This window comes from Scyliorhinus canicula, chromosome 4 (assembly GCF_902713615.1).
Source record: "Scyliorhinus canicula chromosome 4, sScyCan1.1, whole genome shotgun sequence".
In the NCBI taxonomy this organism is placed as follows: domain Eukaryota; kingdom Metazoa; phylum Chordata; class Chondrichthyes; order Carcharhiniformes; family Scyliorhinidae; genus Scyliorhinus; species Scyliorhinus canicula.
In genome coordinates, this window is record NC_052149.1 from 49,152,616 (window position 1) to 49,176,506 (window position 23,891).

At 48.1% G+C, this 23,891-nt stretch overlaps 1 protein-coding gene and 1 long non-coding RNA gene across 3 annotated transcripts in view; one reads left to right on the plus strand and one right to left on the minus strand.

The window, feature by feature from the left end:
- Positions 1 to 23,891, minus strand: part of pik3r3b (phosphoinositide-3-kinase, regulatory subunit 3b (gamma)) — a 647,314-nt gene that overhangs the window by 384,543 nt on the left and 238,880 nt on the right. The gene's annotated exons all lie outside the window — the stretch shown is intronic.
- The window catches only part of LOC119964551, a 304,788-nt gene that overhangs the window by 239,353 nt on the left and 41,544 nt on the right, over positions 1 to 23,891 (plus strand). The window lies entirely within an intron of this gene.

Genomic DNA, 23,891 nt, shown 5'->3' on the forward strand with positions numbered 1-23,891 from the left:
TCCCTGAGTGAGACCGTATCCTGGCGGCCGTCGGGGACCTCCACGTAGGCATACTGGGGGTTTGCGTGGAGCAGGCGTAACCTGTCCACCAAGGGGTCCGCCTTGTGGAGTCGGACATGCCTACGCAGTAGAACCGGCCCTGGAGCTGCGAGCCAAGTCGGGAGCGACACCCTGGATGTAGACTTCCTAGAGAAGGTAAAAACACGTTCATGGGGTGTGTTATTCGTGGCAGTGCACAGTAGAGACCGGATGGAGTGCAATGGATCCGGGAGGACCTGCTGCCAGCGAGCGGCTGGGAGGTTTCTGGACCATAGGACCAGCTGGACGGCCCTCCATACCGTCCCGTTCTCCCTCTCAACCTGCCCGTTTCCCCGGGGGTTATAGCTGGTCGTCCTGCTGGAGGCGATACCTCTGCTGAGCAGGAACTGACGCAGCTCATCGCTCATGAATGAGGATCCCCTGTCACTGTGGATATAGTCAGGGAAACCAAACAGAGCCAATATGGAATCGAGGGCCTTGATGACGGTGGCAGACGTCATATCCGGGCATGGGATGGCGAATGGAAACCTAGAGAATTCATCGACCACGCTAAGGATATATGTGTTGCGGTCGGTGGAGGGGAGGGGCCCTTTGAAATCCACACTGAGGCGTTCAAAGGGGCGGGACGCTTTCACCAGGCGCACGCGGTCTGGCCGGTAGAAGTGCGGCTTGCACTCCGCACAGATCTGGCAGTCTCTGGTGACTGTCCGTACTTCCTCGACAGAGTAGGGCAGATTGCAGGCTTTGACTAGGTGGTACAACCGAGTGAACCCCGGATGGCAAAGGCTGTCGTGCAGGGCACGGAGCTGGTCTACTTGTGCGCTGGCACATGTACCTCGGGAGAGGGCGTCTGGGGGCTCGTTGAGCTTGCCGGGGCGATACAAGATCTCGTAATTATAGGTGGAGAGCTCGATTCTCCACCTCAAGATTTTATCGTTTTTGACCTTTCCCCGCTGCGTGTTGTTAAACATGAAGGCTACCGACCGTTGGTCAGTGAGAAGAGTGAACCTCCTGCTGGCCAGGTAATGCCTCCAGTGCCGCACCGCTTCAACGAATGCCTGGGCCTCCTTTTCAGCAGACGAATGTCGAATTTCGGAGGCATGGAGGGTGCAGGAAAAGAATGCCACGGGTCTGCCTGCCTGATTTAGAGTGGCGGAAAGCGTCGCTCTCTACTTGAAAGGGCAGTGTCCGTCTACTGCGCGCATCCCGGCCTTGGCTATGTCTGAGCGAATACGGGCGAAGACATGTTGTGCCTCGGCCGTGAGGGGAAATTGAGTGTACTGTATCAGTGGGCGGGCCTTGTCCGTGTTTTGTGGAACCCACTGGGCGTAGTAGGAGAAGAACCCCAGGCAGCGTTTGAGGACCTTGGGGCAGTGGGGAAGGGGGAGCTCCATGAAGGGGCGCATGCGGTCGGGATCGGGCCCCAGGAGTCCGTTTTGGACTACGTAGCCGAGGGTGGCCAAGCGGTTAGTGCTGAACACGCACTTCTCCTTGTTGTGTGTGAGGTTGAGGAGAGATGCGGTGTGGAGAAATTTGGCAAGGTTGGCGTCATGGTCCTGCTGGTCATGGCCGCAGATGGTGACATTATCTAAGTACGGAAACATGGCCCACAGTCCGTACCGGTCAACCATTCGGTCCATTTTTCTTTGGAATACCGAGACCCCGTTAGTGATGCCGAAGGGAACCCTAAGAAATTCAGAGAGGCGACAGTCCACCTCGAAGGCAGTGTAGGGACGGCCCGATTTGCGGATGGGGAGCTGGTGGTATGCGGATTTAAGGTCAATCGTTGAGAAGACCCGATACTGTGCAATCTGATTGACCATATCAGATATGAGTGGGAGGGGGTACGCGTCGAGCTGCGTGTACCGGTTGATGGTCTGGCTGTAGTCCACGACCATCCTGTGTTTCTCCCCAGTTTTAACCACCACCACTTAGACTCTCCAGGCGCTGTTGCTGGCCTCAATGATACCCTCCCAAAGTAGCCGCTGGACCTCGGACCTGATGAAGGTCTTGTCCTGGGTGCTGTACCGTCTGCTCCTGGTGGCGACGGGCTTGCAATCTGCAGTCAGATTGGCAAAGAGGGAGGGGGGGACAACCTTGAGGGTCATGAGGCCTCAAACGGTGAGTGGGGGTAGGGGCCCGCCGAATTTGAGGGTGAGACTCTGGAGATTATATTGGAAATCCAGGCCCAGTAATAGTGTGGCACAGAGGTTGAGGAGAACGTACAGGCAGAAACCGCTGAATTCAACGCCTTGTACGGTAAAGTTGACCAAACAGAAACCCCGGATCGGGACAGAGTGGGATACGGAAGTCAGGGAGATCCACTGGTTGGCGGGATGGACCGCGAGGGAGCAGCGCCTTACCGTGTCCGGGTGGATGAAGCTATCGGTATTCCCGGAGTCTAGTAGGCAGGAGGTCGCGTGGCCGTTGATGAGCACCCTCGTCGAAACGGTAGCCACGTTGTGAGGACGGGACTGGTCCAGTGCCACGGAGGCAAGCAGCGGGCGATTGTCCGAGGAGTCCGACGAGGAGCGGCAGCGACCCGGGTCCCGCGGTCCAGTCCCAAGGGGAGGACAAAATTGCGGCGTCCGAAGTACCTGTGGGGAGGAAGATGGCGGCGCCCATGCAGCGCACATTGCGGGCGTGGGGCAAGATGGCAGCGCCCATGGTGCGCACGTTGTGGGGGCGGGGCAAGATGGCAGCGTCCACTGGCCGCACGTGGACCTGGGGCGGGGTGGGAAGATGGCAACGCCCACTGTTCGCACGTGGCCCCGGGAGCAAAGGATGGCGGTGCCCATTGCGCGATCGGCTGAGTGGAGAGAAGTCGGGCGCGATAGCGGCAACTGCGCGGGCCTGACGCACCGCCGCAAAGTGGCCCTTCTTGCCACAGGATTTACAGGTGGCGGCGCGGGGTGCTTGTGTTGGCCGCAGAAGTAGCAGCGGGAACCCCCAGAGTGCGCGGTGTGGCGAGCAGCGCAGGCATATTGTGCGGGAGCGGCCCCAGTCGGGGGGTCGGTTGCGGGGTCCACGAGGGGTAGGATGGGTGGGCCGCGCGACGAGCGGGGTAGGACTGTACATTACGAGAAGCGACCGTCATGGAGAGCACTAAAGTTTTTGTCGCCGTTAAGTCAAGCGCGGCCCCTTCCAGCAGTCGTTGCCAGATGGGGTCCGATGCAATCCCCGTCACGAATGCATTACGCATGAGCAGATTGGAATGTTCCATGGCCATGACGGCCTGACAGTCACAGTCCCGTACTAGAGGGATAAGAGCCTGCCAGAAGTCTTCAATCGACTCACCAGGTAGTTGTACGCGAGTGGCGAGTACATGCCTTGCAAACAGAGTGTTTGTCTTCTGGACGTAATTTTCTTTGAGGAATTCCATGGCACCTACGTAATTCGGCGCGTCCTGTATCAGCGGGAACACGCTGGAGCTCAACCTTGAGTAGAGAAGTTGAATTTTCTGAGCTTCCGTCGGTTCGGGATCCGCTGAGTTGATATAGGCCTCGAAGCAAGCCAGCCAGTGATTAAAGTCTTTTCTGGCGTTTGGCGATTGCGGATCCAGCTGCAAGCGATCTGTTTTTATCCTGATGTCCATGATGTGAAAAATCTAACTGTAATAAATTGATGCGCTATCAATCGCACTTAAAGACTCGAATCGGTACAAGAGAGGCTTTATTACAGAAAGATGTTTATCCTCCGACTGCAGCTGGTAGAATGGCAGCTCAGGAGAACACATACATATTTATACGGCTCCCTGTGGGCGGAGCTAGCCCGCAGGGGCTACCGGCGAACCTGTAATACAGGTACAGCTGTACATCCCCTAATACAGGCAGACACACAATTACACAGCGGTGGATCACCACAGGAGGTAAGGCAGAGTTGTGCGCTTAATTAAGGCTTAAGTAGGGTGCTCTTTCCAGGGGCCGGTACGGTTTTGATGGTCCGAATGGCGTCCTTCTGCACTGCAGGGATTCTATGTGATTCTAATAGATTTCTGATTTTATCTGCCTCCTTCCATAGTACATGAAATACCTTGACATTAAAACTGCATCCAATCATTGCACTGATTCCGGTACAATATGCTATTTGGTATAACCTTATGTCAACTATCTCGCTTTCATGAATTATTACTGGCCAACACCTCATCTGAACGATAGCACCGATAAGGCAGAACTCCCTGATACTACGTTTAAGTACTACCCCACTCCGGCTACTGTCAGCCTCCCTTGCATGGCGCTCATTTTCTGCGCCTGTTTGGCAATTTTAGGGCAGCACGGCAGCACAGTGGATAGCATTGTGGCTTCACAATGCCAGGGTCCCTGGTTCGATTCCCCGGTGGGTCACTCTCTGTGTGGAGTCTGCACGTTCTTCCCGTGTCTGTGTGGGTTTCCTCCAGGTGCTCCGGTTTCCTCCACAGTCCAAAGTCATGCAGGTTAGGTGGATTGGCCATGCTAAATTGCCCTTAGTGTCCAAAAAGGTTCGGAGGGATTCTTGGGTTATGGGGATGGAGTGGAAGTGAGGGTTTAGGTGGGTCGGTGCAGACTCGATGGGCTGAATGGCCTCCTTTTGCACTGTATGTTCTACATTCTAGTCAGCAGGAATTTATGGTGTTCAAGGTGCTTGAAGTTTGAAATGTTGTGAACTTCATCGAAAATAATTTACAGAAAGATCAGTTCACAGAGCTCGAAGGTAATGATCACACATTTTCAGTGTACTATACTTTTATAATACAATACGTTTTTTATCATTTTCCTTTGCGCGGCCCTGCATATATCCATTGAGAAAGTTGGGAAACTTAAACTATGATATTTTGCTATGTTGCTGTCATTTGCGATTTCTCACAGCGGAGATCTTGCAGCTTAAATATGAACACAGATATACACTCACCAGCTCCTGCAAGTGAATACACAATACTTTTAGATTCTGAAAATTGAAAAACTGAACAAGACAGTGGGGGTCCAAAACTCCTGGCATGGAGGGTTTATATTTTTCGCTGTGGCGTGCTTTAAGCACAGGAATCTCTGTAGAGGTGGGAGTGCAGTCATTCTGGCATTGCAACTATGATTCTTAGGGTCAATAAAAGTTCAATGAAACTTGTCATTTGACAAAGAAAAATGCAGTAGGTTAAATCGCAAAACAAAGAGATCTGGAAAGCCCATCAGAAAACAAACAAAAGCGGCCACTCGCATAAACTAAGTCCAAAAATAAATATTTTTGCTTCAGCTATTTTGGGTGAACTTTAAGGCCTGTACGGGCTTGTCTGGTCTGTTCTGTTGAACACTGTACAGAGGGTGCGTTTGCCCATTGGTGCTCACATTACTTGAGCTTAATGAGGGAACATATCAGTCAGCACATTTGCTGTTTCTTGAATTTTTAGAGTTCTGTCGTACATCTCAGTTAACAAGGCTTAAGGCACACATAAAAATGCACATGCTGGAGATAGTTGACTTATGAGCACAGCCTTTGCTAATTAAATTATGTTGTTTAGTGATGTGTGGTTACAAAAAGCCATTTGTCTGCAGCTAATGTTTGATGCAGTTCATCCGAATTCAGAAAAAAAATTGTTTGCGTGTGTTTTCAATCCTCCTAAAGACTTCAAGTAAACATCTGACTCTAAGACAACATGAGCCAGTAGGTCAACAAACTTTGACAATTTGCATGCTTGTTATCAGGAGCAGTTGCTATCCAGCAGTCTCTCGTCGTACGCATCTTAAACATGCCCCTCCAACTGTAGGCCTTGTAATAAGAGACACAATGTTGAAGCTGTATAAAGGCAGACACTAACAAATGATGTCCTGTGTCATCATAACAGATCAGATCTGTCCTGTTTAATATCATACAAATCTCAATGTTACATATTTTAGTTGGGGGGATTTATAACTCTATAAACCAAGAGCAGCCTACAGAGATGCAATATGTTATTAAATTTGATCAGAACTGTAACATCAATGGTTCATGTAACAAAAGAAAGATTTGCATTTAAATCACACGTTTCCTGATTGTAACAGCGAAGGGTCTAAAATCCCCACAATGGAGTAGACAAGGGCAACATTGCTGTGTATGGGTTTACGAGCTGCAGCCTTATCTCAGGGCCATCATGATCTCACACGGCGGGAATGGTGAGAGGAATCTTGGGAGTCAGTTCCACCCACCTCTGTTCCGACACAGACAGAAGCGTGAAAATCCAGGCCATTAACCCATTTGCCTCTCCCCAGAGGCTGTGAGGCCTGCTGAGCATTTCCGTTGTTTTTCTGTTTTGATTTCATATCTCCTCTGCCAATTTAAATCATTGAAAGAAATCCAGAATAGAATACTAGCAACAGCGACCATAAAACCAGTGGATTGTCCTAAAAGCCTATTTGGCTCACGGAGGCCCATTAGGGGAGGCCTCATCTGGCGAGTCCAGGCACACAGAATGTGGTTGACACGTAAACGTTCTCTGAAATGGCCTGACAAGACATTCAATTGCATCAGAACAACGACCAGTGGTTCAAGAAGGCAGCTCACCACCACCTTTTCAAGGGCAATTAATCAATGACGGGCAATAAATGCTAGCCATGCCATCAATACCCATACCAAAAATAAAAGAAAAGGTAAAACCAGGGAAATTAGAATACTGGTCTGAACTGGTCTTGTATATCTTAAAAATGGAACACCAGAAAAACTGAGAAATAGGAATACTGGATGGAACTGTATTTTCCTATTGAATGGACACGTGCAGAGTCAGGCTTCTGAAGGGAACCCCCCAGGGAATTATGCAGTTTTCTTTGATTTACAATTCTGTAGCTAACAGTTACCTGAAATTGGGTTCAAATATGATCGTTTTGCAAGCTCACCGACCCATGTCTATTAAAGCAGGATTAAGCCCCTTGAGCCTGTTTTTGGCATTTAATAAAATCATGACTGATCTGATTGTAACATCAACAACACATTCACACCTTCCCCCGATAATCTTTGACCCACTTGCTTATCAAGAATCCATCTGACCCAACTTCCGGTGATGGGGATGTGCTGAGAAGTCGTACATCAGGTGCCCCCCCCCCCCCCCCTCCCCCCAAGAGTCCGAAAATAGGCACTTTCACCCGAAATAGCAACGCAAAGGGAATTGCTGAACAACAGCTACTCTAGAGGTCACAAAGAACCAAGAAGTGGAGAAACCCAGGAGAAGCGAATGGCTGAACCAGCTGACGCACGAGGCGATGAAGCTCAGGCCTCGCCAGAGCTAGAAGGACCGACCCACCGCACAAGGAGCCCCCCCCCCCCCCCCCCCCCCCCCCCCCCGCCCACACCAGGGGATGGGTGGAGGATGTTTCTCTCAAGGGAACTGAGAGAACAGAGAGGAGACGAAAACCAACATTCAAACTGCGGTCAGGGGGGCATTCGCAGAAGCTCTGGCGACGGTGCAGGTGCCCCGAGACAAGGCAGAGAGGCAGCTGGAAGCTCAAGAAAGCACCATTAAAGAGCTGTAGAAAGCCGCAACAGACCAGGGCGACCAGATCGTTGCTCTGGAAAAAGAAGTCTCAAGGTTAGTCGCAAGGCAGGGGAGTCTGAAGGGAAAGACCGAGGACCAGGAAAACCGATTGAGGTGCCAAAACGTGCAGATTGTTGGCCGGCCGGAGGGGATTGAAGGTAGGAATCCCATGGACTATGTGGTCCAAATGCTGGGCAATCTGTTGGGAAGGGATAGCTTCCCCAACCCACCAGAAATAGTCAGAGCCTACCGATCGCTTTGCCCAAAGCCCAGAGCCGGGAAACAGCCGAGAGCAATAATCGCTAAAATGCACCGGAACCAGGACAGGGAATGAATCCTGCGCTGGGCCAGACTAACCAAAAACTGTGACTGGGAAGGCCACTGGATTCGGATCTACCAGGACACTAGGGCTGACCTGGTCAAGCATTCAACAGGGCAAAGGCTGCCCTTTACAAGAGCAGCGTAAAGTTTGCGATGCTGTACCCAACCAAACTCTGGGACACATTCCAAGGGGGCGAACACTTCTTCATGGCCTCTGTTGATTCGGACAAGTTTGTCCTGGAGAATGAGCTGGAGAAACAGGAGCAGGGACAGTGCTAAAGAGATCATCTGAAGAGACCTTATTTGTTCATTTACTGAACGTTAACCAACTCGATGATTTTCGCGGGACTGCACTGCCTCATTCTAGGGACGAGAGGTGAAATAGAAGAAGGAGAGAGCGAGGACAGCAGAATGCAGGAAAGGGTTACGGGAACTGTTGGTAGGGAACACAGAGAATGGACGATGGGAGGACACACAACCAATCCTGGGAGAAGGGGCCACCACACTAGTGGGGAAGTCAGCACTTGGAAGCGTGAAGGAGAGGCCGAGGTGCATCTCCCCCAAGGGATCAATCGCCTGGCATCAGCAACAGGTATACAACTAGGGAAGAAACAGAGGGTTGGGAGCGGGGTGGGGAACAGGTACAGGGAAAGGGGGAGAAAGTTGGGAGGGAACACCATAAGGGGAACATAGGTACAAAATATAGCAAGTGGGTAGGTTTCAACAGGCAACAAGTGGCGACTTGGAACACAAAGGCACCGCAAGCAGCCACTTTGGAGGGTCCCTGAACAAAGGGGCACCCTGAAGTGCAGGGGCTCACCCACATGGTGTACACATATTTGGCGGCCATTTTGGGTGACTCCTGGACAAAGGGGCTCAGCCTCATGGGAGAACAGTGACCGTGGCCATCTTGGCTGGCCCCTTAACAAAGGGAAATGCCGGAGCACAGGGGCGCGTCCACCAGGTAAGTATGGTTGATCCCACAGGAGGGGGCGGACAAAAAAAAATCCCATCAGGATAGTCACCTGGAACGTCGGGTGACTTAATGGCCCAGTGGAAAGATCCAGAGTCTCCGTCCACCTGAAATGTTTGAAAGCCAACAAAGTCTTCCTCCAAGAGACGCAGCCGACGAGAAGGGCTGACTGCGGGTAAGGAAGGGCTGAGTGGGACAGACCTAATCATTCCTCCTACGGGAGGAGAGCTATACTGCTAAATAAGAAGACAATGTTTACCGCAATGGTTGGCGTCAAGATGGGTGGTGTATATTCATCTTTGATTTCAACGGGATGAACACTATGTGCATTTTACAAGGGTGATCCTGTCCATCAGTTTATCGTCCAGGCAGTGAAAGTGAAAATTATCCCCACGACATTCCAGCAGGGATAGAAAGTTGATTAAAGAATAAAAACCAGAGTAACCGTAAATTATTTTTTTTAACAGGAGAGATGCAAGCAGTGCTAATCTCCCAGCGACCCTTACTCTTGTCAATATGTATAGATATACTGGATTTGGCACTAGATTAACAATAACCCAATACAATGAGTGTGGGTAACTATGATGAGTACTGCAGAACATAAACAGATAGCGGATTGGACAAATATATTTCAGTTTGAGTTTTATGTGAGGTGATAGAATCTGGAAGGAGGAAGAAAGACAGGACATATCCACAAAATGGTTACATTTTAAAAGGGGCTGGAGCGGAATTCAGCTCTTTGAAAATGAGAGGACAAGTTGTGAAATCTTAAAACAAAACACAGTAAGATCCGAGGTTTTATAAATAGGGCTGTGGAGAACTAAAGCAAAGTGATCATTCTGAACCAAATAAATAATTGGTTAGGTTGGCATTGGGATATTGTGTTCCATCTGAGCACCTTTCTTTTGGAAGGATGCCAAGGCCATGGAGAAGTTACGGGAAACAAGCTACCAGGGATGGGAGGCTTTGGTTATGAGAAACAGGACTCTTTTCAATGTCATGGAAGCCTGAGGAGCAAGATAGAGACTTCAGAGATCTGAAAAAGTTGTCCACAATTCTGAAGGTCCTTGATAAAAAAAATTACCAACTGGTCCATGAATCAGTGAGAACACAATTTAGGATCAAAAGATTCATGAATAGACAGTTCTATCAACTAAGGGGCACGATAGGGACAAATCACCTCCTCCAGTGTCCTAGAATTCCCTGTAGAGCTTTGCATGCAAAGTGCAGTATACAAGCTTACAGATATTTATATTAATTGGGCATGGATCTCTGACATTCACCAGAGAGTTCCTCCCCACTTCCTCCTATCATCATCCCACAGTGTTTGTACCTTCTCCCAAAATATCCGACCACCGTTTCCCTGTGGTCCCACATTTTCCACACTGTCAGTGTTCACATACTGCTCATCTGCACGTTTAAACACTTTTCTCCCCTTGCTTGTCCAAAATTAAGGGCAATTTGTTTAAAAAGTGGAAGCAATTGCCAATTTGCAAACTTTTATATTAACCAGCTTGTTTCCTGAAAACATTCGTAAAATATTTTTAACAAGATGTAAGTTGACAAGAGCAGCATTTTGACACTGAGGGGAATAGCACGCCCAATTCTGCCACACTATATTGACACAGAGTTTATTTATCTCTTGGAACATAATGGACTAAAATTAGAACTTTATGAAACTGCTAAAATTAGTAACAACATAATTAGAGCTAACAAATTCAACTTTCAGGTAAACACCAAACCTCATTCACACAAACAACATTATTAGAAACTACCTGGCAAAAAAGTATTTTGTCTCGGTTCTGACTGAATTATAGTCAGCAGAGAACTTAAATTTTGAGAAAAATTACCCCTGATAAGATTGAATCTAATGGTCAATGAGTTTGTTCTCATGATATTGGCATTATGGGCTGGACAGTCAAAGAAGCTGACAGTGGGCGGAATTCTCTGTTCCCGCGAAAAATCGGGAAGGCCGTCGTGAACTCGGCCGAGTTTCACGACTGCCTCGGAGGCCGCTCCTCTCACCTTATTCACCCCCACCCGGGAGGCTAGGAGCGGCCCTCCGTAGCTCTCGGCCGCCGGGCCTTGACGCTTGCATCAAGGTGGCGCGCCAAGAATGACGCGGCCGGCGCGCCTAAGTGATGTCAGCCGCGCATGCGCAGTTTGGCCGGCTCCAACCCGCGCATGCGCGGCTGACGTCACGACGGCTGATGGCTCAAACCCGCGCATGCACGGTTGCCGTCTTCCCCTCCGCTGCCCCGCAAGACTTGGTGGCTTGATCTTGCGGGGCGGCGGAGGGAAAGAGTGCGTCCCTTTGAGACGCCGGCCCGACGATCGGTGGGCACCGATCACGGGCCAGTCCCCTCCCGAGCACGGCCGTGGTGCTCATTCCCCTCTCCGCCCCCCACAAGCTTCAAACCAGCTTTTGGCGCCATGTTCACGACGGCAGCGACCAGGTGTGGTTACCGCCGTCATGAACCGGTCGCGAACGGCAGGCCGCTCAGCCCATCCGGGTGTGAGAATCGGCGGTCGCCGTGAAAAACGGCGAACGGCGATTCTTCCGATCAGGGAGGGTGGGAGAATCGCGGGGGGCGCCAGCGGGGCGTGTCGTGAGTCGCCTAGCCCTCCCGCGATTCCCCCACCCGGCGTGGGGAGCGGAGAATCGCGCCCAGTGTTTCCTGTTGCAGCTAACTTTTCCCATCCAATTTTTCTACTTCCCCTCTCCCTCTCTACTCATTTGTTAACTTCCTTCTCATCTACCCCCTCCCAATTCCCCATCAAATCTCTTTCTCCTCCATCTACCCCACCTTCTCTCACCCTCCACTCTGCTTTCTTTAGCCCCTCTACTGCTCAGTCTAGCTATTCCCGCCCTCTAACCCTGCTCAGCTGGAATACTGCACTTGGACTTAACACTGAATTTTCCAGCCCTTTCCGCCATTAGAACCTTCCGGTCTTACTGATGGCAACCCTCTGCAGCAGGCTCCCTGGTGACAAGGCCAGCGAACAACGCAAAATGCCATGGACAATGGTGGGACTGGAAGATCCCGTCACTGGTCAATGACAAGCCACCTGGAAACAGTCTACTTTAGGGGGCCACTAATAGGAAAAACAGTCAACGAAACATTAACAAGCTGCAAAATTGTACTAGTAAAAGAAGGAAAGGACACCAGGTAAAGTCATGGCGTATATTCATGGAAAATCCTTTGGCCGCTACAATGATTTCTCCATTAAATGGAGGATTTTCTGCTGGAAAGTAGACTTACAATACAGCAAATGTGTCACAAATAGCAATACTTTCAGGAATATTATTGAATATACTGAGATAACATTTTAAAACATACCTTACAATGATTCCCAATGTCTCTCCAGGAATTCTAGTGCTTGAGATCCTCCATTTAATAAAGAAATCATTGTTTGGCCACAGGATTTTCCATGATACTTTACCTGGTGTCCTTTCCTTCTTTTACTAGTACAATTTTGCAGCTTGTTAATGTCTCTCCAGGAATTCTAGTGCTTGAGATCATGAGCTTTTCAAAGATGGCACTGTTGGCTAAAGAGTTGCAACATGGTGGAATGCCACACTTCACACCAAACATCTGGAACTACAACCAGCTGGTTTTGTTTCATTTGTATAACTGACAGCCAGACTGGCTATTCACAAAGTGTACCAGAACTTGCCATTTGGGAGACCTACCTATGTATAAAATGACCAAACAACCCACTTCAACGTACACCAGACTTTGGTCCATGAGAATAACTACATCATTTTTTAAAAATTGTACGCAATATCGAAAGCATAATGTTTTGATCTTTTTCTAAGGTAACGTTTCTAGTTAAAATGTAATTTTCAGTACTTAATGTATTATGGATTTATGAAATATATCTCATAACATACATGACAAATGAAATGAAGATCTGTCATGGCTTGATATTTAATGATTTCTGAATGCTTACAGGCCAGAATTCTTCCTCTTCCACTTGTGCTTATGTCAAAACAAGTTGAAAACAAAATTATGAATATAAATCCTCACAGGAATTGTATCATCATTCAAGACTGGAAGGGGGTTCCATTAACAGCTCTTGTTTTAAAGAAAAGCGTGTTAAAATATAAAATTATAATGGTCACTAAGCAAAATGTCTGATCAAGGCAGGCCAGAGGTAAAATTGCTCCACAGATTCAGCTCATGGCAACAATGAACAAGCTGAGAATTTCCATCAGGGCCATTACCTGAAGTTATCACAGACAAAAAGGGCAAGGCACATCAATTTTAATACAGCAGAGGTTAATGCAGCCAACACTTATTCAAAGTTACTTAATTACCTGGTAATTCAATGTTCTCAAGGCAAAAAATGATGATCAGGATGGGACTACATGGGATTACCCACCTACAGTATTTGAATATTTATTCAAATAATGACTGTTGGAAATTGAAGGCTGGTAGAAAAGCATTTACTTGAAGATAGGAATGACTCTCAAATTATGATATATGTTTTGATATTATGGGCGCAATGGGCAGTAGATCCCTTTTCCAGGATCTACCTGGCTCGCCATGCCTCGAGCAATCTAACACGATCTCACAAGATGTCGTGTTCTGAATTCCGCCCATTGTTGGCAGGATTAGTATTTGGCAAATCTGCATATTAGAGCACGGCAGCTAATTTCACTTTAAACTGTTAAACGAAAGGATGCTGTGATATGAAGAGACAAAAGTCCAGCTCCCTTTCACAAACACCTTTATTTCACTTTAGCAGACTCTGCACTAAACTCAATCATCACATCACAAGATCCAGAATCCACCTGAAGCCCCTTTACATATCAGTGTCAATCATTATCATTGAATACTTAACATAAATGAGACAATCATTGAACACTTAACATAAATGAGACAACTAATTGCAATGTCTCTTAACCCATTACTTAACATAAACTACAGCTGATCTACCGAGGCATTGGGATCAACCCCTTCACCTCGGAGATCGCATGTAAACTCTGTTCAGCACTGATCTCCACCAACGGGGACCAGATGGAATGGCACGGGGGGGGGGGGGGGGTCTCTCAGGTGATTGGAGACCCCTTAGTTATTGCTCCCTGGGCAAGGAGGCAGCCTGGCACCTTAGTAGTGCCAGCCTGGCACCCTGGCACTCTGCCACAGGTCTGGCAGGTGGTCCTTGATGAGGTGGGTGGATCGCTCTTGATTCTGCGCTCTCTTTCCGCTGTTTTCGCTTGGCCTCCGAAGATGGAGAAGAGCGTTGGTGTGATTACACAGCCCCATTTGACCCATTTGCCGCCATATTGTGGCAGTTCCGTTGGTGAGGATCACAGGTTGTACATCATAGGGGCTGGTTCAGCACACGGCTAAATCGCTGGCTTTGAAAGCAGACCAAGGCAGGCCAGCAGCACGGTTCAATTCCCGTACCAGTCTCCCCGAGCAGGTGCCGGAATGTGGCGACTAGGAGCTTTTCACAGTAACTTCATTTGAAGCCTACTTGTGACAATAAGCAGTTTTCATCATCATCATTTCATCATGGAGAGGACAGAGAATGGTGTCGAATTTCTGCCGGCAGCCGAATTTGAGGAGCATGCTCCACAGTCCATAATGGTTGACAGAGTCGAAGGCCTTTGCGAGATCGAAGAAGGCTATGTACAGAGGTTGATGCTGCTCCCTGCACTTTTCCTGGATTTGTCACAAGCTGAATACAATGTACATTGAGCCTCTTGATGGGTCGATGCCGCACTGAAACTCATGGAGGAGCTCTTCAGCCACTGGGTGGAGGCAGTTGAGGAGTATTCACACAATGGCCTTTCCCATGACGGAGAGCAGGGAAATCCCTCTGTAATTTCCACAGTCAGACCTGTCTCCTTTCTTGAAGATGGTCACAATTAAGGCATTTCTGAGATCATCCAGCATGCTCTCTTCCTTCCAGACAAAGGGAGTGGATTCTTGTCAAGAGTGCATCTCCATCATATTTTAGCACTTTGGCTTGGTTTCCATCTATGGCAGAGGTCTTGTTGCTCTTCCACTGTTGGATGGCTTTTTCACTCTCACGGCGAGCTGGGGTTGCGTTGAAATGGTGGTGCGTAAGTTGTCACAGGATGGTGCCGAGAATGCTTTTGTGTGTTGCTGTTGGGGTTGTCCATGAGGGTCCTGGTGTTCCAGGTTTCAAAATTTATTTGGGAGGGTGTGGTAAGGTTGTCTGATGCCTATGCATGAATTTTTTAAATGTGGGTGGTCGCTGCACACCAACCACCACACGGTCCCACGGGAGCGAGGTCTTGGTAGGGAGATCCAACAAAACTGGAGCGCCGAGAAACACCATGTTATCGAAACCCGTTCAGGGGGATACAGGCCTCAGAAGGGAATGACTCGACAAGGCCGCATTTAGTCCCGTTTTATGCACTGATCAGCTTCGCTTGCCGTAACTCCTCAGTGCAGAAGATCAGGAGGCCATTTAAAATTGGTGTCCCGATCTCTCGACCCCCACTCCAAGGCGCCCCACAACCCCCCCCCCCCCAAAGCCCCAACGCACCTATAAAGGGGTCCTTAGGCCTCCCTGCGCCTATCCAAGGCATCCTCAGTCTTGATCAGTAGCAGAGGGAAAAATGCCAGCTTGGCACTTCGGCACTGACACAATGGGCGAGATTCACATTGCGACATCTCACAAGATCACGTTAGATTTCATGAGGTGTGTGGGCTGGGTTGTTCCCGGAAAAGGATCTTCTAGCATCTACCGGCAGTTCATTATGGGCAGCACGGTAGCATGGTGGTTAACATAAATGCTTCACAGTTCCAGGGTCCCAGGTTCGATTCCCGGCTGGGTCACTGTCTGTGTGGAGTCTGCACGTCCTCCCCGTGTGTGCGTGGATTTCCTCCGGGTGCTCCGGTTTCCTCCCACAGTCCAAAGATGTGCGGGTTAGGTAGATTGGCCATGCTAAATTGCCCGTAGTGTCCTTAAAAGTAAGGTTAAGGGGGGGGGGGGGTTGTTGGGTTACGGGTATAGGGTGGATACTTGGGTTTGAGTAGGGTGATCATTGCTCGGCACAACATCGAGGGCCGAAGGGCCTGTTCTGTGCTGTACTGTTCTATGTTCTATGTTCATCGCTGCGTTCCAGGCACGACGCAGCTGGTAGATTGTGCCCATCGCCTTTTGAATAGAACAACTCAGGCTTTTTGAGAGCTGAAAGATCCCAGGGATTCGGTTCGATTGGTAACAGGTGATGATTGGGTCCTGCCCGTGTAGGATGGTTTTCTGAGAACCAACGAAGTGACAGTAGGTCCTGGGTGCTGAGAGGGGAAGCTGTCAGTGTCTATCCCTTTCTCTGTCTCTCTCTTCCTCTCCAGAATAATGCCCATCTGCTGATTCTGAACCTGCAGAGAACTTGGATGAATGTACCATTATAGGCTGAAGACAAAAACGTCCAACTGAAGGCCTAGATTGAGGAATGGAGGAAGATATCCACCTGAAACAAAGACTCTTACCCTTTTACTTTCATAATTACTTTACACCCCTATTTCCCCTGTGTTTGTCTGTCTTGTGAGTGTATATAGAGGGTGAGCGAGTTAAAGAGGAAGGGTTAGGAATCAGATAATAGTTAACAAGTTGTGTATTTAATTATAGCTATTGTTATGAGAAAAAAATAATTAAATTTACAAACCTAGTGACTAGTTATTAGGCAGCCATAGACCAAAGACTTTGGGCATCTTTCCAAGAATGATTTGTTCATTTCAGTTGTGATGTCACTCCGGGTCAAGTGGGGTTGAAATTCACCACACACTAGCCCAGGATCTTGTGACATCCGTGTGTATGTGTGGTAGCGCAACCAGGTGACCGGCTTGGGCCTATCGCATGGGAGCACAGAAACATAACCAATGGTGAAAAGTGTGGGCCCTGGGAGTGGAGTCCTGAGCAGAGTGGAGCCTTGAGTCAGAGGGTGAAGACCTGTTTAGTGACTCTTGTGCCTAGTATTGTTTACCATTGCTTGTTACCAATAAACCTTTGTTCCGTTATACTGGAAGTTTCCCTAGTATTGCCTCGAGCCACCGCAGAATGCATTATATTTTACTTTTAAAATTCTTTTATCTCCAATTTTACCTCCTGTTCTTTTTTAAAGGCATTGATTCTTCACTGGCATAAGGCTAAAGGAAATGCATATTTTTTTGCCTCAGTAACTATGTGGCCGTTATCTCCATGTGAGTCTTTCAAGTTAATTTTGGAGTCGATTCTATTGCGAGGGGCATCGTAAGGAAGCCTGATCCTGTTTTCACCTCACAGCAGAGTTCACTGGAGAGTGGTCAGGAATGGGAACCCCTAAAAATCTGTTAATTAGGGATATATAGCCAATTGTTACACCTTTACCATTGAGATCAGCCAATTGGAAACAAGCTGGGAATCCAAACTTGTACCCTCCTTGTCTTTTAGGCAGCGGTACTACTACTGGACATACCTACTGGAGAGGTCCAGTTTACAATTTGACGATCTGCACCAAATAATCTTCGGATGCCAATGTGTAATTCCATTTGTTTCCATAATCTCACCATTTATGTCTCATTTTCTACCCTCTTCCTCTTGGAAGTATTGAATATTTCTGTGATATTGTTCCATGGACAATGTTTGACCTTCAGCAGCCATTACTTATCTCTGACAGGCTATTTGACCATGACGCCTATCACAGCCATTGAGCAGGAAGAGCACAGAAGTCAAAGTTGAGTTTGAAAGCTAAATTCCAAATGCTGATCTTTATGCACACAGATGAATATTCACACTAGACAGGCATTATGAAAATCTAAAACCTGTTCAACATGATCATAAACGCGGGGCCATATGTTATCTCTGATTGCCAAGCAAAATTGTTTGTTCTCAAAATTCTCGTAACCTTGAATGCTTTCTAATATACTGCCACGTACAGGCTGAGTTTTAAGGGAAATTCATGCCAACTTGTTTGCCGTGAATAGTTTTGAAACAGTAATTATCCTTGTTAGTGTCTTGCGCCAGGTTATATAATGATAGCTAAAGCATGAGCTGATGCACTAATGGACACCTTCAGAATTGCAGAGTGAGACTGTAGTACTCTGTTTCTTCAGCTTCCAATCAGCAACACTAATTATAAGGAACCACAATTGAGTAATAGACGTCTCTTGTGGTGGATGATGCCTGTTTCATTGATGGTTTTCATACAGTCTTTGCATTACCAGAAAATGGCACACTGAGTTCTTCACTGAGGAAGGGAGGGAGCGACGGGGCTGGATTGGGACCCGCAGTAGAATGGGATGGGGGGGTGGGGGTGGGTTGTGTTCTTCAGAGTTCAGAGGACAAGCAGCAGCGGGACGATGAAATGAAATGAAAATCACTTATTGTCACGAGTAGGCTTCAATGAAGTTACTGTGAAAAGCCCCTAGTCGCCACATTCCTGCGCCTGTTCGGGGAGGCTGGTACGGGGTGTTGAAGTCAGGGGGTTGAGAAATTGAAGGTTGGAGGGGATGGTAGATTACAGGCCAAATGCGCGTGTGTGTGTGTGTGGGGGGGGGGGGGGGGGAGGAGGTAGAAGGGTCTAGGTAGGGCATCCAATCAAAAGGGGTCAGCGAGGCAGAGAGAGAAACTCAGCTGGTCAGAGTTAAATTTGAAATTGTGGATTGGTACGAGGCTGCCACTCTCATGATAATATTTAAATTGCCAACTAGCTTCCGGGCAGCAGGTTGGTTGTGACTCTTCCTCCCCATTAAAACTGGCAGAGTGCAAGTTGAAGGCATGCTGGGGTCAGGATTCAAATTTTAACACTTTAATCTCCTACCTGACTTAAATTCACCCATTGTTTTGGAGTTGACATTTTCCTCACTGTGTTGGTTAGACTCATTGGCTCGACACATTTCTCATTGCAGACAGTCCAATTTTGTGACAGTATGTACGTAATTTGCTTTGGTTTGTTGGACATCATTATCAAGTTGCCTGGACAGATCCCTTGTGCTCGTAATGACTGTAGTAGAAGGATCTGGCACATAAAAAGTTAACATGAGCCTGAGTACAGTACCGCCCACTCAGTGATGTAGGAGAACACATGGTCTGCACCAAGGAGTCAGTGTAGCGTTGGACAGAGCTGTGATTAGAAGCAAGCATGGAGGCAACTCCTAGCTCAGGCCGTTACTGTACCTCTATGTATAGTTTCCAGTGGTTAGTAAATCTGTTGAACTACCTGAGACTGAGAATACCTTAATAGTATATATCAAACTACACCCAACACATTACAACAATAACTTTTACAAATTTTGACAACGGGTTCCATTGAAATACATCCCCAGCTTTCAGTTGTGTCTCAGAATTTTGATCATCGAAATAATTCAGAAATGAGTAGACTTCTGTGTACTGGGTGGCATGGTGGCACAGTGGTTAGCATTGCTGCCTCACAGTGCCCGGAAGCCGGGTTCAATTCTGAACTTGGGTCTGTCTGTGTGGAGTTTGCACTTTCTCCCCATGTCTGTGTGGGTTTCCTCCAGATTCTCCAGTTTCCTCCCACAGTCCAAAGATGTGTAGGTTAGGTGGATTGGCCAAGCGAAATTGCCCCTTAGTGTCCAATAGTTAGGTGGGGTAGCAGGTAAGTGGGCCCAGGTAAAGTGCTCTTTCAAAGGGTCGGTGCAGACTCAATGGGCCGAATGTCCTGCTTATTCACTGTGGGATTCTATGTGTCCCTTTTCTTTCTGTCCTGTTCTCCTCCCCCTGCCCTTCCATATTTTCGGATTTTCGGAGCCACTTATTCAGCTTTTTGAATCAATTCCCCTCCTCTGTACTATATTCTGTCAGGCGCAGCTTTCTTTTCTTTCTCTCAGCATGAGAAAGCGTTTTAAAAAATTAATTTGGTTTCAACGTTGTTCTTTTCTTCTGTGTGAGTGATGCAACCATCAATTCACTCAAGACAGAGAAGTGAATAGAGGCTTTAATCAACTAGAACAGTGCTTGCCTGCGACTGCTCTGCTATGAGAGCTGCCGACAGGGAAGCTGCTCTTTATTCCTCCCCTAAAGGGAGAGGAGCCGGGGCAGAGCCCACAAGGGCACCAACATGATACAATCAGTGTAGTACAGTACAATGAGCTGGTTTAGCACAGGGCTAAATTGCTAGCTTTGGAAGCAGACCAAGGCAGGCCAGCAGCACGGTTCAATTCCTGTACCAGCCTCCCCGAACAGGCGCCGGAATGTGGCGACTAGGGGCTTCGTTTGAAGTGATTTTAGGGCAGCAGGGTAGCATGGTGGTTAGCATAAATGCTTCACAGCTCCAGGGTCCCAGGTTCGTTTCCCGGCTGGGTCACTGTCTGTGTGGAGTCTGCTGTGTCCTCCCGCTGTGTGCGTGGGTTTCCTCCGGGTGCTCCGGTTTCCTCCCACAGTCCAAAGATGTGCGGGTTAGGTGGATTGGCCATGCTAAATTGCCCGTAGTGTCCTAATAAAAAAAAAGTAAGGTTAAGGGGGGGTTGTTGGGTTACGGGTATAGGGTGGATACGTGGGTTTGAGTAGGGTGATCATGGCTCGGCACAACATTGAGGGTCGAAGGGCCTGTTCTGAGCTGTACTGTTCTATGTTCTAATGGTCCCTAGGTGGAGCCCACATGGGCAACAGTGTGATACAATGTAGCACAGTGGTGAATGGTTACTATAATACGTTCACCACAGTGAGCATTTTTCTTGGATCTTCTAATGTAGATGCTCTGGCCTCTTGTCTATTTCAATAAAATTGCAAGCTTTGCTTCACCAGTGGCTCAACTGCAGTGACCAGCATGAAACAGAACAACAGAGGCAAGGTCCCAAGTGGGCTGAATTAGTTGATCTCAGTCAAGGCAGGGAAGGACAGTAATGAAACATCTTGATTGCTATCTATTGACCAGTACTGGAAAATGTGCACTTCTTGATCTTAGGAATAGAAATACGCCTGGCTTTGTTAACTCCATTATTGAACAGCTGTCAAAACTCACTTGTAATTCTCAAGAATGAAGAATAATCAAAAGCACGTGTATATATGCATCAAATCCTGTCCCAATTAATGGTTTCAGGAGGCAATAAGACCACTGGGAGCAGGGAAACAAACGCATTAAAGGTTTATTTCAACAATAAGGAAATGGCGACCAAAACGCAATAATTTTAATCCAGTTAAAAAGGTAGGGAGAAATTGGTCAGTATTTCAGGAAACGTTGGAAGGATTTCCGCCAAAGGCAAGGAAGAGAAAAACTACAAGTAACGATTGCTCTTGAGATGGCACAACGCTGTCCTTACACAGGTTTCTGAATGAAAAATGGTTCATAAGAATGTAAGGGCAGCACAGTAGTATAGTGGTTAGCACAGTTTCTTCACAGCTCCAGGGTCCCAGGTTCGCTTCCCGGCTTGGGCACTGTCTGTGCGGAGTCTGCACGTTCTCCCCGTGTTTGCATGGGTTTCCTCCGGGTGCTCCGGTTTCCTCCGACAGTCCAAAGATGTGCAGGTTAGGAGGATTGGCTATGCTAAATTGCCGTTAGTGTCCAAAAAAGATTAGGTAGGGTTACGGGGATAGGGTGGAGGTGTAGGGATAGGGTAGAGGCTTAGGTATGGTGCTCTTTCCAAGGGCCGGTGCAGACTTGATGGACTGAATGGCCTCCTTCTGCACTGTAAATTCTATGATTCTATGAACTAGGAGCAGGAGTTGGTCATCTGGCCCCTCGAGCCTCCACCATTCAATAAGATCATGATATTTTTGTGGACTCAGCTCCACTTACCCGCCCGCTCACCTTAACCTTGTAATGTATCTATTGTTGCCTTAAAAACATTTAACGAGGTGGCCTCTACTGCTTCAGTGGGCAGGGAATTCCACAGATTCACGATCACGAGAAGTTCCTCCTCAACTTCGTCCTAAATCTGCTCCCCCTTATTTTGAAGCTCTGCCGCCAGTTCTAGTTTCACCTGCCAGTGGAAACAACCTCTGTGCTTCTAGCCTATCTATTCCCTTCATAATTTTCTATCCTATCTATTCCCTTCATAATTTTATATGTTTCTATAAGATCCTCCCTCATCCTTTTAAATTTCAATGAGTATAGTCCTGTCATGATATGCAAACATGCAACCAATGAACACTCAGAATAGGACATAACCAATGGGCAGTAAGGACACGCAGAGGTGCATCACCACAAGGGGGCATGACATAAACACTATAAAAGGGATGAGGCACTCACACCCTGTCTCTTTCCACAGACAGACATCTAGAGAGTTAGACAGGGTTGATCAGCAGCATCACACCCAAGCAAGCTGGTCGAGTTAGACTGAGTCACTCCTGTCATAATATCCACTCATGTATATAATGAGGTGCAGACAGGCAGTGATTGACACATAGGATGACCAGTAAGCATACAACACAGTACAGCCAATCACCAGACAGGACACTACCACTATAAAGCCAGATGGCACTAGGTTTCCCGCTCTCTCGGGACCCAGCTACTGAGACAGTCAGAGTCCACGAGCTAGCAAGTGCAAACACCATGCGGTAGCTAGTAAGTCTGGTCAGGCTACTACAAGGTCACCAGTCAGATCGGTATAGTGTCGACCCACAGTTGAATATGTATAGCAGTTCTATAGTTGAATAAAACAGTGTTGGATCTTCTCCAGTGTTAGACGTCTGTTTCTAACTTCCCTGCATCGAGTGCAGTCCACATCGAACCAACCTGCCTAACACATCAACTACAGTTAGATTAGCAGAGAGTCGAACTCATTTGAGAACGGTGTTAATGGTTCAATAAACACGTTGAACTCATTTCAGAGTCTGGAGCATCCTTTAGTTAAGACTGCATCAAGTAGCAGCCTGTGTTATCCGAAGCAGCATAACACAACATGATACCAGGAGTGGCTGTTCAATCTATTTAGTTCAACTCAGCAAGATCCGTAACAACCAGCTCCTGCATACAGGCACAATGGACAAGATTCGGGCTCCTCATCAGCTCAGGACCACCGGCAATCTTAGTGCCAACTGGCGATCATTCAAGCATAAATGTCAACTATACGTGGAAGCATCCGACCTCAATGGCATGACCGATGCGCGGAAGATAGCTCTTCTACTCGCCACTGCGGGTGACCATGCGATAGAGATCTTCAACTCCTTTTACTATTCCGAACGGTAGGATAAAATGAAGTACCAAACAATCCTGGACAAATTCGACAGCCACTGCGAGGTGGACACCAACGAAATCTTCGAACGCTACATCTTCAAGCAGAGGATGCAAGGTAAAGACAAATCCTTCACCTCCTATCTAACTAAACTTAGACTGCTAGCGCAATCCTGCAACTTTGGTGATATCACTGACTCCACGATCAGAGACCAAATCATTTTTGGAGTCCACTCTGATCCTCTGCGAGAGCAATTGTTGAAAATCGAGCACATGACCCGGCCAGTCGCGATTGAAACATGTACTGTGCATGAGCACTCTAAAAATCGCTATTCACATTACAAAACGGCAGGAAGTAAAAAACAAGCCTCCCATGAGGTAGAGAGTGTTCAGGCCATCTCCTGGATGCAGCGCTTCCACATTGATGAAAGCGGCCATTTTGCGCGCTGTTTCCGGGGTCCGACGCATGCGCAATGCAATCGGGAACACAAAACGGCTGAAAACCGCACTGCGCAGGTGCAGACGTCCGAGAACCGCACCGCGCATGCACAACGACGCACTGAGCGTCATGACGCTGACGTCACGACGTATGCGAATTGCGGCACTGCCCATTTTTAAAAAGCTGCCCTGCAAGAGGCAAACGCTGTTTAAACTGTGGGAAACCAAACCACTGTGCAGCCCTGTGCAGATCTGCACCACCAGTCAGGAGCCAGCGCTCCCAATTCCGACAGCGGCGCATCAGAAGTGTGCAACACTGAATGCATGACTCTGATCCAGGCAGTGTGACGGATCCAGATGATGAATACCTCGACAACACTTACCAAGTGGGCATTATTACGAAGTGCGAATACGCCACACCGGACACATCTCAAGTCCAATCAATCCTGGCCGTGGATTCTGAGGACGAATGGCATGCAGTGATGACGGTCAACCACTGCCCCATCCAGTTCAAACTAGACACAGGTGCTACCGCCAACCTGATTTTG